Here is a 16,304-nt window from a genome sequence, read left to right as displayed (position 1 = left end):
GAAAGAAAGAAAGAAAGAAAGAAAGAAAGAAAGAAAGAAAGAAAGAAACTGAGAGAGCGACTATGTGTGGCTTTAGGTGACTGTACGTGTTTTGGAGGTGGGGTGTGGGGCAGGGGAGGAGATGGTGCAGTGAGGAGGTGGGCATGGGCTTCTTGCTCCCAAATTCTGGGAATTGGCCTGGGAGTCAAATCCCCAGGATGAACGAGAGCCAGGGAACCGTAGCACAGAAGGCCTTCTGCTCATTTATTCTGACAAGTGCCACGGAGCCGGAGTTGATTTATGGCCATACTTTACGGTACACTAGTAAACGTCCCATAGTATATTTTGTAAGAGTAATGAAGTCTTAGTAACATGAGCCCTCCCCACAGCCTCAGCTAATAAATTTCTTTCTGAGGAGTGGGGTGAGCCTGCCAGGCTCTCGGTGAGAATTATCGGGTCGGTGGATTAGCGCAAGGCGCATTAACTGCCTTCTGCAAGAGGTTCAGAAAGCTCTTTCAGGAGGAAGTGGATGGAAAGCTTGACTTTCCCCTGTGGGTGTGTGTTTTCACCACCACCCCAAAAACCTTGCCCATTAAGCTTGATGCTAAGAGCTCAGAAGGCAGAGAGGGAAAGAGGGAGAATGAGTCAAGAAGATGGGAAAGGAAGAAGAAGAAGAAAACCCCAAACCATAATTGCCCATTTCCTTCTGCAGCTCAAGTAACTTTCTTTTCTGACTACTGTTTACTTCCAAGTTTGAGAATAAAATCGATTAGAAGCACATTCCAACTATGTTACCCAGGCTGTTGTCTGAAACATAAGGATGGGGGTGGGTGGGCTTGAGAAGTTCTGGATTCTGAAATTAGTTAAGTCAATTCATAGGATCGTAGAATCAAAGATTCCTAGACCTAAAAGGTTGCCTAGGGCATCAAGGTGGCACAGTGGATAGAATACTTCCCTCTAGAGTCAGGAGGACCTGAGTTCAAATCCAGCCTCAAACACCAGCTATTTAACCTTGGGCAAGTCACTTAACCCTGTTGGCCTCAGTTTCCTCGTCCATGAAATGGGCTGGAGAAGAAAATGGCAAACCAAACCAGTATCTTTGCCAAGAAATCCCAAATGGGGTCACAGAAAGTTGTACATAACTGAAATAACTCAACAACAACAAAAAATTATCTAGTCTAGGAGTTCTTAACCTGGGGGGTCTGTGCAGGGAAAAAAAATTGCTTTCCCTTGGAATCCTATGTATTTTATTTTATTCAATTAAAAACATCATTCTGAGAAGAGGGTATGTAGGATTCCCCCAACTGCCAAAGGAGTCTATGCAACAAAAAAATGCTAAGGACCTCTGGTCTAGTTCAATCTCCTCATTTTACAGATGAGGAAACTGAGGCTGGGGGAGGCTAAATAATTTGCCCAATGTCACAGAGTTCAAGAAACATCTTGAGCACCTATTCTGTGTTCAGCCCACAGAAGGTGAAGTTAAATCCTAGATCTAGAAGTGGAAGGGCCCTCACAAGGGCACACAGAGGTATGCAGGGTCTTCCCTCAAGGACCTTGCAGTCAGGTTGGATGCAATAATACTTTTTTTTTTTAAACAGATAGGAACAATACAAAATGGAGTGTGAAAGTGAGCAGAAGAGGTTTAAAACAAAGTTCTGTGAGATATCAAAGATGTTGGTTATTGTTAGCTTGCGTCTGACTCTTCATGACCCCATTTGAGATTTTCTTGGCAAAGCTACTGAAGTGGTTTGCCATTTCCTTCTCCAGTTCATTTTACAGATGAGGAAACTGAGGCAAACAGGGTGAATTGACTTGCCTAGGGTCACACAGCTAGTAAGTGTCTGAGGCTGGATTTGAACTCAGGTCTTCCTGACTCAGCCCAGGTGCTCTATCCGCTGGGTTGTCCACCTGCTCTACAACAACCACCAATGACTAGAAGGATGGGCAGGATTTCACTTGTCAGTCATGTGAGAGGAGAGCAGTCCAGATGCAGCAAAGGCATTGCACAAAGGTATGGATGCAAGAAAGCACCTACTAGATGTATTTTGGAGCATGGCAAAGAATACAGTCTGGCTCCCTACATGGTAGGGAGTAGGGGAAGACAAAGCTGAAAAAAAGGAGATAGGAGACAGATTTTGTGGGGCCGTGAATGCCAAGCTAAGGAGTTTGGAGTCTATTGGATGGGTAGGAGCATTTTCTAGTGGACAGAACTGACCTGGGAGCCAGGAAAACCTGGGTTCAAGTTCTTGCTCTGAGACACTGTGGTTATACGACCCTAGGAAAGTCTCTTAATCTCTCAATGGTTTAGGCAACTCTCTGAAACAATAAAGTGCTGAAGAGGTGCTGACCTGCATTGGTAGAGGGAGTGTCCTCAGCCAGGAGTTCCCTATTCCAAAGAAATCACAGATTCAGTTACCATTCCTGTTCCTGGTGGGCAATAGGGAGCAATTAAAGGTTTTCGAGGGTACTTAGGTGGCACAGTGGATAGAACTCTGGGTCTGGAGTCAGGAAGACCTGAGTTTTAAGTCCATACTCAGACACTTACTAGCTCTGTGACACTGGGCAAGTCACGTCAGCCTGTTTACCTCAGTTTCCTCATCTGTGAAATGAGCTGGAGAAGGAAATCGAAAACCACTTCAGTATCTCTGCCAGGAAAACACAAAATGGGGTCAAGAAGAGTTGGACATGACTGAAACAACTGAACAAAAAGTTTTTGAGGAGGCAGGCCTGGTATCTTGATCATCAGAACTGTGAGTTACCAAGATGAATCTGCCAATAATGTGTCGTAAAGAGCAGATGGTGGCACTAGCATTATGAATTGTGACATGTGAAAAGTTCAGGAGATAGAATTACTGGGTAATTAATCATTTTATTAATTATGGTTAGCGAATAATCAATAAAAGGATGGTCATTTGGCTGTCTCTCATGAACCAAGAGACGATCGTGATGATCTATTGCCATTTATATGCCTTGGGAAGAATGGGTGTGACTGGCAGATGGCAAGCAACTTTGATTGGTTAACAACTAATGAAAATAATGAATATTATAACGAGAGGTGGATCTATTCTAATGAGGGATTCGGAGTATGTGACTTTTATTAAGTCACTCTTACTCCCAGACTACGCTCAACCTCAGGCAATAGAACACAATGAGCTTCCCCAGTTGGGTGGGGTCTGACAAGATTGAGGAGAAGGTTAAATCCAACCTCATTATTAGCCCTATGCTTCTGGGACTGATTTGACCTACTAGAGAATGAGGAAGTAGAAGGGAAAAAATTCTGAATCTCCCCAATAGTAATTGGTTATTAATATAAGAGAAAAATAATCCTTTCAGAATATTGGACATGAAAATAATGCATATTTGGATAGTCTGTATAGCCAAAGCAACCTCAGATAGGGGAGTTAGGGAACTAAGAAGAGGACTGAGCCTTTTCTTCTTTAATGCTCGGAATGAGGAAGTATCAAAGACACACATGCAATGGCAGGGGGTTGTGTAGCTTCTTTGTACATACGGCGCCCATCTCTGGAACTAGCCCCGGCACAACAACTCTCTGCCTTCACCCCAGCTCTGCCTCTTATCATCAACAAATACTCATTAAACGCCAATATGCAACACAAAGGTAGGCACGGTCCTGAACAAAATGAATTTACAGTCTCCAACAGAATTATTTGCAGTTTAAGACGGGCAGCACTATAGCAATACATAGAATTAACAAACAACGGAAGTTAGTAGTAATTTAATCTCCACAGGCAATTCAGAAGACTCTCATTACTTTGCCAGGGTCAAAGAGCTAGTAAGTGAATTGTAGAGCCACTATTCAAAGCCTGATCTCTTGATTCCAAATCTGGGGCACTGTTCACTATCAAGTTTCCTCAACAGGGGTGCTGTTGACATCACGGGCAAGCAGAAGTTAAGTAATTTCTCTAAAGCCACACAAGATTCAAAGCCAGGTATTTGGATTCCAAATTCAGTGTTCTTTTCACCATACTTCATTCATTCATTTGTTAATTTATTTAATAAATGTGTATTTTATCACAACTGGGTGATCAAATAGACTCAATCCATCAGTCAACAAGCATTTATTTAGTACTTACTGTGTACCAGGCACTGTACTAAGGGCTGGGAATACAAAGAAAGGCAAAAACACAGTTCCTGCCCTCAAGGAGCTCCCTCCCTAATGGAGGAGACATAAATAATTACATAAATACAAGATATGTTGGGCAACTAGGTGGTGAAGTGGATAGAGCACAAGGCCAAGAGTTAGGAAGACCTGAGTTCCAATCCAGTCTAGCTAGAGTGAAAGGCATAGGTGTAGCCCATAGAACATGGGCTACATGTCTGGAAGCATTCCCATCGGGACAAGGAGAAGGGACAATGAGAATGTGGGGCTCCATGCACATCTATTGGGGCGGCTAGGTGGTGCAGTGGATAGAATTCCAGACCTGGGGTTAGGAAGACTCATCTTCCTGAGTTCAAATCGGACCTCAGATATTTACTAATTATGTGACCCTGGGCAAGTCACTTAACCCTGTTTGCCTCAGCTTCCTCATCTGTAAAATGAACTGGAGAAAAAAAAAATGGCAAACCACTCCAGTATCTTTGCCAAGAAACCCCCAAATGGGATCACAGAGGTTGGACGTAACTGAAACAACCAAACAACAACAATAAGAAAAAGATATGTATAGTGTAAATGGAAGATTGTCTTAGTGGGAAGGCACTAGCAATGGGGAGGACTGGGAAAAGCTTCCAGTCAAGGATGGGATTTGGGCTGAATCTTGAAGGAAGCCAGGTAAACTAGGAGGCAGAAGGAAGGAAAGAAGCATTTTGGGAATGCAGGATGGCCAGTCAAAAGACATGGAGTTGTGTAATGGATTGTTGTATGTGAAGAGAAGTGAGGTCAGGCTAGTTGGATTCCAGAGGAAATTTAAAGTAATATGTAAGATATTGTTGTTGTTGCTTGTCTTTCATTTTTGAAGAGGACCAATGACATCATGGGGTGATGGCTTGACTTGCATGTAGATTGAATTTAAGTAAGGCAGAAATGTACAAAGTCACCAGCCTCGCTCTCTCTTTTAGAGTCACGGAAGTCCAGCGACAAGGCAAGAGTTAAGATGACAGGCGATGGACTGCATTGCATGACTTTGGCATCTTCGATGTCTAACCAAGCTCTAAGCACTCCATAGCCCCTGCTTCAGCTGCCTTCATGACCAGTGGGACAAATTATTCTCATCTACCCATTCCCCTGGGGGAAGTCTTCACATGCTAAGATAAGAAGACTGGAAAGGTAGTAAGGGGTCAGATTGTGACAAGCTTTAAATGCCAAAAAGAGAATTTTATATTCGATCCTATAGGTAATGGAGAATCACTGGAATGTATTAATGGGGGGTGGGGGTGGGGGAAGGTGACATGGCCAGACTATAGCTTTAGGCAAGTCATTTTGGCGGCTGTGAGGATGATGTACTGGAGTGGGGAGAGATGAACCATTGCAGTTGTCCAGGCATATGGTGATGAGCACCTGCACCTGTGTGAGTGGAGAGAATGGGATGAATATGAGGGATGTGGTAAAAACAGAAATGACAAGACAGATTGGCTGTGTGAGGTGAATGTGAGGGAGGAATGATAGCAAAGTCATGAACCTGGTGGACTGTGGGAAGTAACAAGAAAGCTAGGAAGAGGGGAAGGTTTGGGGGAAAGATAACAAGTTCTGTTTTAGACATGTGGAAATGTCTCATAGCGCATCCAATTCAAAATGTCCAAAAGGCAGCTGGCCATGTGAGCTTGGAGCTCAGGGCAGCAGGCAAGACATATAAATCATACATTCAGAGCCAGAAGGGTTCTTGGAGGCCATCTTATTTTTTCTTGTCCCTATACAGTTTAGGAAGCTGGGGGCCTCAGAAGTGAAGGGGCTTATCGCTGATCACATAGATAAGCAAGCTTCAGAGGTGGTATTAAGCCTTTTAATAAAAAATGATAGGGGCAGCTAGGTGGTGAAGTAGATAGAGCACCAGCTCTGAAGTCAAGACGACCTGAGTTCAAATTCGGCCTCAGACTAAACACTGTGTGACCCTGGGCAAGTCACTTAACCCCAATTGCCTAAAAATTAAAAAAAAAAGATAGACGTGGGCCAAGCCAGGACTGGAGTCAACCTCCTGGGGATGAAACACTCAGAGAGGTGCGACAAGAAAATAGACATACTGTCATTGACCAAACATTTCACTCTTTGCGGCACAGAATTATTTATTTTTGATAAGCCACATTGTATGTCTCACATATTGATATGAAGATTCAAATTGTGTTTTGGGCAATAAAACCAAGAGTGAGAAAGTTTTAAAACTTACTGGAGTCAGGAAGAAATAAGTTCAAATTTGGCCTCAAACACTTACTGGATGTGTGACTCCAGGCAAGTCATTTAACCTCTGCCTCAGTTTCCTCAACTATAAAATGGGGAAAATAACAACACCTACCTGACAGGATTGTTGTGAGGATCAAATGCAATAATGTTTGTTAGGTCCCTGGCACTTGGTAGGTACTTACTAAATGCTTATTCCCTCTCCTTCCCAAGGTCATACGACTGGTGAGTGGCAGAGCTGAGATTCAGAGCCAGGTGCCCTGACTCCCCAGAGCCAAGGCTCCTTTCATTTTATCACAGGGCTACTTGACACCACATCGGGTTAGCTCAGAAAGGGCCTTCCGTCATCCTCACAGGGTTACAATGCTTCTCTAATTGTTAACCTGACGGTCGTATTTTGCTCGATAAATCTGACAGAGTTAATAAAACATGTTATAAATAAGAGGAGCTGGGGAAGTCAAAGCTCCATCTGGTCCCGGCTCCACCCTCCCAATTCCTGGTCGGCTTCCTTGTATGTCGTGTTAGAGATGGTCTGGCCAGCCCACTCTCTTATTTTACAGATGGAGAAAATGAGGCTTTGAGAGAGGAAATTACTTAGCCAGTAACAGAGACTGGGTTTCCCCTTCGTTATCAGAATTTTGGCATAGAAAATGTAAAAAAAAAATTAGTAAGTAATTAAAAAAATATATTCATACTATTCATTTTGATGCCCTCGGTACTGCTGCTGCTGTGACATTACTGAGAGGCACTGTGTTGTAGTGGGTAGAAAATGTGCCTTAAAGTCAGGAAGATAGAGATTGAAGAACTCCTCTAATACTGTGATTGGATAGGGATTCATTTTCCTTAAAAAAGCACCAAATCTGTCCCTGGGACCTGATTGGCTCCTGATTCCTTTGTGCAAATTTCTGGCCACCTAATGCCATAAAAAAACTCCCTATATTGAGTTGGGGTCCCTCTGATTTGTGGACAGACTTGAGTCTGTCACCATACCCTGCCTTGTTGACCAGAAGCACATAATAATAGTAATGATAATAGGTAACATTTATATAGCCCTTACTATGTGCCCCAGCCACTGTGTTAAGAGCTTTACCATAATTATATCATTTGATTCTCACAATTGTCCTGGGAGGTAGGTGTTATTATCTCCATTTTACAGATGAGGAAACTGAGGCAAACAGAGGTTAAGTGACTTGCTCAGAGTCACACAGCTATTAAGTGTCTGAGATCAGATTCTAACTCATATCTCCCTGACTCCAGAATGGAGGCTCTATCCACTGCACCACCTAGCTGCATACGCATTTGGAGACAAGGGTGGAACCATTACTATAGAAACTAAGTGCTACTGTATTGTTATTTCATATCCTTGTTAGGTTAGGGCAAAGTAAACCTCTTTGTGTTAATTGTTTAATAATACAAATGCTTAATGATGCAAATGAAATTCATTTCATCACAAAATCAAACTTGATCTAACTGGATGCTGGCTTTAGGCCCTCCACTAACAAATACTACCTAGCTGTGTGACCCTGGGCAAGTCACTTCACCTCTCTCTGTTTCAGTTACCTTATCTGCAAAAAAAGGGGGTTGTACCCCTATAGTTCCTCCCAGCCTTAAATTATCAGATTATGCAGGGAAGGTGCTGGTCTACTGTGTAGAGGGAGCTCCTGAACCAGTGGTGTTGCCAGCTAAATTGAAGAGGAAAAATTGCTAGTATGTCTTGTGGCCTCCAAAATTGGAAGTGGCTGAGGCTCTCTGAAGGCTCCTGGGCTGGAGCAGCTGCTGACAGAGCCCTTCGGTTTTTTGCTTTTTGTTTTTTCTTTTCTTTCTGGCAGTGGTTAGAGCACAAGAGCTCTGGAAAGAAGAAATTCAGAGTTCTCTGAGCCTCTTTAGAGAACTAGTTGCTCTCTGTGCCATCTGGGGTACTACCTTCCTATAGAGCAAGGAGGCATATCCCCTGGAAGGAAAGGACGTTGGAACTTTGTATAGCATGGTGCTGCTGTACTTGAATTCAGGAGAATTCTGAGTTTAAATCTGTCCTCAGACAATTCTAAACGGTGCAACCTTGGGCAAATCAATTAACCTCTGCTTGCCTCAGTTTCCTCATCTGTAAAATGAGCTGGGGAAGGAAATGGCAAACCACTGCGGTATCTTTGCCAAAAAACCCCAAATAGGGCCATGAAGGGTTGGACACAACTGAAACAACTGAATATGTACAAACAAGCTATATACAGGGCTAAATAGGAAAATAATTAACCGAGAAAAGGGATTACAATAGAGAGGTTAGAAAAAGCTTCCTGTAGAAGATAGTGTTTTAGTTGGGACTTACAAGAAGCAGGAAGTAGGTACTAATGAGAAAGGAGAACATTCCAGGCATGGGGGGACCTCCAGAGAAAATGCATGGAGTGGAGAGACGGACTGTTATTGTTGTTGTTGTTGTCTGAATCGGTTTCATAGAATCATAGATTAAGAGCTTGGAAGGACGCTTGGCAACCCAATACAGAAACTGAGACCCACAGAGGTTAATCAAGCAAAACAAATTCCTACGTTGGCCATGTCCCCCCAAAAAGTCTCAATCTGTCTTCTGCATTTGTGATTGGTCAGTGTAACAACAAACCATATTTATGGCTGTGTGTACTGCTCACCAAGCCCTTTCCTTACAAGGATCCTGTGAAGTAGGGCATTGGCTTGCATAGGGTCATACAGATAGTGAATGGGAGCTGGGATTTGTGCATGATTCCAAATCGAGTACATTTTCTGTTGGGCCACTCTGCTTCCCAGAAACCCTCCCAGAAGCCTCAAAGGGAGAGTGAAGATTGGGCAGATGGGAGGGGGGAATGGATCCCAGGGCAGGAGAGGGGTTGGGAAGTGTATTCCTTGCCTTGACTTGACTCACTCAGTCACCTACTGGCTTCAGAAAAGCTCTCCAAGCCTTAGCCTGTGGCCAAGTGGGGACCATTTACATTTGTTTCAGAGACTTGTGGCCAGTTGCCTCTGTCCTGCTCTTGTCCCACAGGCTGGCCTCCCCCGGTGCCTGACAGTGGAGTGGCTAAGACCGTAAGTGGGAAAAAGAAGGAAAGATGGGTGGGCACTGGGCAGATTGTGGGGCTGCATGCATGGACACTTCATGGAGCTGTGGGTCTTCAGGTCATCCAGTGAATGGAAGAGTTGCAACCCATTTTTGATCCTCCATCTCCTCTGCTTTGCAGATGATTTCATATTTATTGTTCCCAGGACACTGTCCTCACCTCACCTTAGATTAGCTGTGCCTTGAGAATATAAACTGATATTTTAATATTCACTCAAGAAAAACATATTAAGGAAGATGAACATACAGCATAAAGCCTCAATTCCTTACCGCCATACCCACCCAAACAAGTCCCTTCTAGCTTGAAATCTATGATCTGTGGCCTACAGTCCAGTGACTTCTGAGATTGCTCAGCTCATCCTTTTCAGCTCCAACCTTATTTCTTCTGGTCTCCGCTTTGGCTTAATTAGACTACCATATACTCCCTCCAGAAAGCCAGCCCCCTTAAGGCTGGCCCAATGCAGTCCATTTCAGAAGACCCAGAAGGAAAGATCTCAGAGCTCTGGTTTCTTGGAGTCTGCAAGGCCGGAGTTACAAACTTGACCTTGTTGAGTTTCTAACAGCCTTCCCAGCTGGGCTGAAAAAAAAATGCCTTTGGAAAAGGATACTGGAAAGGTGATGGGACAGCTCCAAGACTTCACAAGGAGTTTGAGTCAAGACCGGCTTGGCTTCCCGTTCCTCAGGCTCCAGCACGAAGAGGGGAGGCTTCCAGCTGCCAAAGATTTTATTTTATTGTCATTGCAATTGGCTCCCCTCGAGACCAGCCTTGGCAGAACTACAGCATCGAGCCCTCGCTGCTGGGCCATGGTCATGATAGCAATTCCAGGATTCTCCCTCCACGAGCCTTTGCTAAGAGCAGAGGTTCCTGCAGGTAGCTGAGAGACCTGGAGAAGCAGGAGAGACCAAGGAAGCTAAGCATGAGGCCTGAGCATTGGTACTGGCTGTTCCTGTTCTCCTTTTCTCATCTGGCTGGCCTTCAAGCACAATGATTCCACCACCCGAGCCTTCTTTCCGTATTTCCAAGCTGGCTCTGGGGAAGCAAGGCCGACTTGTTATTTTTAAGTCTCCGAGGACGTTTGGTTGGTAAATTCTGATCCTGTCTTATAAACCCTGCATGGGCTGGGGGGAACAAAACAAACAAACAAACAAAAAAGCTCTTTACCTGCAGCCTGGCTGGATCTTGCAGATGATTATTTACTGTTTGGGGGCCCTTCGAAACATGCCTCTTTTTCTACCTCCCCCAAGTCCATTCAGCATTGTTTTCCAGAGCCGTCAGAGATGGCTGCTGTCTGGAAAGGGGTCTGGACTTGGAGGGAGAAGACTTCTGGGTGAGTCTACCATTAAGCAAGCCAAGTCGCCTTGGACAATCCTGGCCAGGCCTTAGTTTCCTCCACTGTAAAGTAGGAATAAGATTGGAAGCTTCTTAAGGGTAGAGTCTGTTTTGTCTTTGCACCTGTGCTTAGCACAGTGCCTAACACATAGTAGGTGCTCAATAAATGTTTCTTGTTTAACTGTTAGCTTACTATTAAACTTCTCAGTGATTTCTTGAAAACCAGCTCAGCTGACACAATTCAGATGGGCAAAATTGTACAATGTCTTCATTATCACTTGTTTCCACAACGGAGTATGTAGGGAGTGCAAGTGGAGAAAGGGAGTGGCGCTGGGTAGCTTGTAAGAAGGTGTGACCTCGACTGATAACATGACAAAAGAACATTCCCTTGACCACATAGACCATGATGAGAGGCAGCATACCATACTTACTGTCAAGAAGATCCAGGTTCAAATTCTACCTCAGACACCTACTGGCTATATAATCTTAACTTCCTTCTGGTCTCAGTTTCTCACCCATCAATTAAGAAGAGTTGAAATAGATAAATCTCTATGGTTCCTTCCAGCAGCTCTAAATCTATGTCCTGTGACTCTGTGACCCAGGGTCAAATCTCACTTCTGATACTTTGCAGCTTTGTGATCATGGGCAAGTCAGTCAACTTCTTAGAGACTCAGCTTTTCTCATTTGTAAAATGGGGAGAATTGCCTTGAGGCCTAAATAAGCTAATGTATTTAAAGCACTTTGCCAACTTTGGAGCACTATGCAAATAGTTAATATTATTATTACTATGACCCCAGAGGAAGAGACCCTAGATCATGACACCATTCACAGGTACTACTGCCCTCTGCCTCTCAGCTTTAAAAGACTTCTGGATTTGAAGCCAAAGATCAAAAACTCTGTCACCATTCCAATATTTCTAACCAAGGCTGGCCTCTTCCATCTGCCACCATCTACCATTTAAAAGTTCTGGGCATCTCTAGATACCTCTCTAGAATTGTAGTAATAATAATGATCATCATGATGATGATGATATAATGTTGAATTAATGGGTTGTATAATGAGTTCAACCAACAACAATAATAATAATCTAACATTTATATGGGCCAGTTAGGTGGCACAGGGTCTAGAGGGCCTGGCCAGAGTCAAGAGGTTGTTCAGTTGTTTTCAATCGTGTCTGATTCTTCGTGAACCCATTTGGGGTTTTCTTGATAAAGATACTGGAGTGGTTTGCCATTTCCTTCTCCAGCTCATTTTACAGATGGAGAAACTGAGGCAAACAGGGTTAAGTGACTTGCCCAGGGTCACACAGCTAATGAGTATCCAAGGCCAAATTTGAACTCAGAAAGATGAATATTTCTGACTTCAGGCCCAGTGCTCTATCCACTAAGCCACCTAGCTGCCCTGAAGTCAGAAAGATCTGAGTTTAGGTCCAGCCTCAGACACTTCCTAGTTATATGACTCTGGGCAAGTCACTTTAACCTGTTTGCCTCAGTTTCCTCATCTGTAAAATGAGCTAGAGAAGGAAATGGTAAATCACTCCAGTATATTTGCCAAGAAACCCCCCGACGGGGTCATGGAGAGACTGAAACGACCTAACAACAACAAAGCATTAATATTGTGCTTTAAGGTTTGCAAAATGTTTTCCATGTTACCTCATTTGATCCTCACAGTCACCTTGTGAGGTAGGTTCCATTATTACCCTCATTTTGTAGAAGAAGAAATTAGGCACAGAGAGGCTAAATGGCTTATCCAGAGTCACACAGCTAGCAAGTGTCTGAGGGAGGATTTGAACTTAAGTCTTCTTGTCTCCAGGACCAACACTCTAGCCACTGCACCACCAACTGCCTCTTGACTGATTTCCCCTTGAGCTTACTTCTTTCTTACCAGCTACCATACATGCAGTGACAAGAGTTTCACAGGAAGAAGGGATTATACCTTTCTATCTCTGGGTCTTAGTTTCCTCATCTGTAAAATGAGGAGGTTGTATTGGATGGCCTCTAAAGTTGCTTCCAGCTTGACATCAGTGATTCTCCAATTATCTACCTCCTGGTATTGCCACATCCCAGTTTCCTAAAAGCTACTTTGCAGAGTTATGAAAATCAAATGATGTCACAGGAATGTAAGATCAATCACAGATCTAGACCTGGAAGGTACCTCAAAGACCACGTAGTCCAACCCTCTCATTTTACAGAGGATGAAAATTAGACCTGCAGAGGTTAAGGGTCACCCAGGATGTAAGTGGCAAAGTCAGGATTTGAACTCAGGTTGCCTGATCCTAAACTTATCACTCTATTATACCATGTTGGTCCATCAGAACAAATGAGATCTAAGGTACTTTGTAACCATAAAGGGGTATATAAATGTAAAGTCATTATTATTCTTCCTCCCTTTAAATCCCCTTCTATTGCCTCCTCATGGAATGGATGTAACCCTGGTTCTTGGCTATGCTATTGAAGCATAAGTTTGGAGAAAGTCCTCCCAAATGGGAAAGGCTTTGGATGTGGCCCCTGGAAGTTTCTGGGTCTATTAATTAAGGATCATCCTAGCTTATTTTGGAGAGATTCATTACCGTAAGTTTGCCTGTCAGATGATGGAGTCTCTGGCCACAGCATCTCCTGAATAACCATCATCATCATCACTGAGCTCATGTTTATATAACATTTCAAAGTTTGTGAAGTGATTTACATGCATTATCCCTAGGGCATACCCCAGTGCCTGACACATGGTAAACACTATTCAAAAAAATCCCTTGTTCATTGATTGACTGTGTCTCACAACTGTATGAAGTAAGTGCTATTATTATCTCCATTTTCTTGATAAGGAAACTGAGGGTCAGAGAAGTTACAATGACTTGGTAATGGTCAAACAGCTAGTAGTGTCTAAAGCAAAATTTGAATTCTGGACTTTCTAACACCAAGCTGAGTACTGTATGCATTATGCCACATTGGCACTCCATTAAGGCATGGAGACATGATGCTCTACAAAGGCAGAGGGGGTGCCTGCATCAGTGAAATCAAGGGCCTTTGACATATTAAAGTTAGGATTATTGACAATTTCCTAAAGTACTCAGGCAAATGGGAAAAGAGGGAGGGAAATGGAATAAGCATTTTGAAGTACCTACTAAGTGCCAGGCACTGTGCTAAGTGCTTTACAAATATTAATCTCATTTGATTTCCAACTTGCAAAGTGAGGTAAGTGCTATTATTATCCTCATTTTACAGTTGAGGAAACTGAGGCAAACAGATTAAGTGACTTGCCTAGAGTCACACAGTTAGTAAGTATCTGAGACTGGATTTGAACTCAGATCTTCCTGTCTCCAGGCCCAGTGTTCTATCAGTTGTGCCACCAGCTGCCTCTAACAAGAACAAAGACTCATAGTAGCTCTATGTGGTTGTGGCAGGCTCGGAATTTAGAATGTAACCGTGGCACATAAATGCTTAATAAATGCTTTATTCATTAATTCACTTCTGTCTGGGTCACTAACTCCATGGCCTTTGGCCAGCCATTGAACATCAGTATACTCTATGCAGTGAGAAGGTAAAAAGGGATAGTTGGGACTTACGTCAACCACTAGGTACATTTTGAAGATCACCATGTGTGAGAGAAAGTCTTCTTTGGAACAAGAATCTACGTAAAGTGAGGGAGATTTTTGCAAGGCAGCTAAGCACTTACTATTTCCTCCTTCAAAATGGTTCTGAAATCCTACCTGGTCCAAAACACTTTCCCCAGTGAAATGGCAAGGCACCTAAAGCTCCCTATGGAGGAGCACAACTCCTAAAACATAAAAGCATGTACATGGTGAAGATGACTATCATTTATCTAATCATCCAGACATGGCTTCTTGTTGTTGCTCAATCAGTCATTTCTGACTCTTTGTGACCCAATTTAGGGTTTTCTTAGCAAAGATATTGGAGTGGTTTGCCATTTCCTTCTCCAGATCATTTTACAGATGAGGAAACTGAGGCAAATAGGGTTAAGTGACTTGTCCAGGGTCACACAGCTATATAGTGTCTGAGGCTAGATTTGACTCTTGACTCCAGGCCAGGCACTCTATCTACTACATCACTTAGCTGCCTTCTGAACGTGGCATGGGAAATCTATTATTACCGTATCTGCCTTCTTCCAACGTCGTGGCGTTGCTTGTCTATTAACAAGCTATCTTTCCAGTTTCCTGTACTGAAGCCTTCTTCCAAATCCTGCCTTGGTGTGAGGGTAACCTTCTCCGGTCTCTCAAAGGCCATACCAGCAGAGCATAACTTCTGGCAGATCCTATGAAGATAGGGACAGCTAGGTAATGCTAGATAGAGCACTGGCTCTGGAGTCAGGAGGACCTGAGTTCAAATCTGGCCTCAGACATTTGGTACTTGCTAACTGTGTGACCCTGGGCAAGTCATTTAATTCTGATTGCCTTGCCAAAAAAAAAAAAATCCTATCAAGATGTCTAGGATTCAAGGACAGACCCAGAGATAGATTATTCACCAAGGAATAGCTGAGCAGAATGTAGAGAGATTCCTTACCAGAAGAGAGATTCCTGGCTACCAGGTGAGACGTTTTTCATTCACTCAATGACTGACTGTCTAATAAAGTTTGGTGCAGCCCTTTCATCATTACAGATCCCACTATTGTGAAATTCGGGACTCCATGATGCAGTGGAACGAGCATCCTGATTACTTCTCCACCAAACATATTTGTCCTGATGCTCACACACATATAGTACCAGTGCTCGTTTGGGTTCCTCACTCAGCATCCTCCAAGTGCTGAGTCTAGGGCCGCCCATTTCAGGGTCCCCAAAGGAGACTCCTATCTTGCTGCCTAGGTTGAGAATATGGGGGACCTTCCATACAGAGGGAGGCTGGAGAGGTTGTTTGAGTTCACACAATGAGTCACTGACAGAGCCAGGGAACAGAGACATGGTGTCTAGACAGGCAGTCCTGCCCCAGTCTCCCTTCTTGGGTTGTATTTACCCATGGCCTCTATAGGCAGGGCTGGCCCTGGGCAAAATTTAAATTGGGAATGAAGCAAAGTTTGTCTTCAGCCCCACCCCTCCTTCTGGCATTTTGGCCCTAGTTCTGCTTCCTCTGATGCAAAAGGTAGCAATGCTGCCCCACTCCCTGCTGCTGGACAATCTCCTGGAAACCTGTGGATCGTGGAGCCAGAGATGGAGGGGACCTCGAAAGTCATCAGGTCCAACTTGCTCATTTTGCAGATGAGAAAAATGAGGTCCACGGAGGTTAAGGGCACCTATTTAATCCAAGTCACAGAAGTACTAAATGGAAGAGATGGGATTTGAATTCAGCCTATCTGACTCCAGTGCCCACACCCTTATTTCCTCATTCAGTATTCTACCCTCTCAGAGTCTAGATTTGTCTACTATAGGTAACATAATTTTTTTTTTGACTGTATGCTGTTTTTTTTGAGAGGGAAACCAGACCTGTGTTTCATTGACACCCCAAATCCCTTCTAATAGCATAAATTAGCATCTATTTCAAAACTTAAAATCTTAGAAAATTTCTTGGGATTACTGGGAGGTTAAGTCCAGGGTCACACAACCAATATGTGTCAAT

The 16,304-nt window shown here is 43.6% G+C and overlaps 1 pseudogene; it reads left to right on the top strand.

Moving 5' to 3' along the window:
* The window catches only part of LOC114025039, a 68,545-nt pseudogene extending 58,260 nt beyond the window's left edge, over positions 1-10,285 (top strand).
* Positions 10,286-16,304: the final 6,019 nt, after the last annotated feature.

Source organism: Vombatus ursinus, unplaced genomic scaffold (assembly GCF_900497805.2).
Source record: "Vombatus ursinus unplaced genomic scaffold, bare-nosed wombat genome assembly UNPS02014826.1, whole genome shotgun sequence".
Classification (NCBI taxonomy): Eukaryota; Metazoa; Chordata; class Mammalia; order Diprotodontia; family Vombatidae; genus Vombatus; species Vombatus ursinus.
This window is presented reverse-complemented; position numbering and strand designations above follow the sequence as displayed.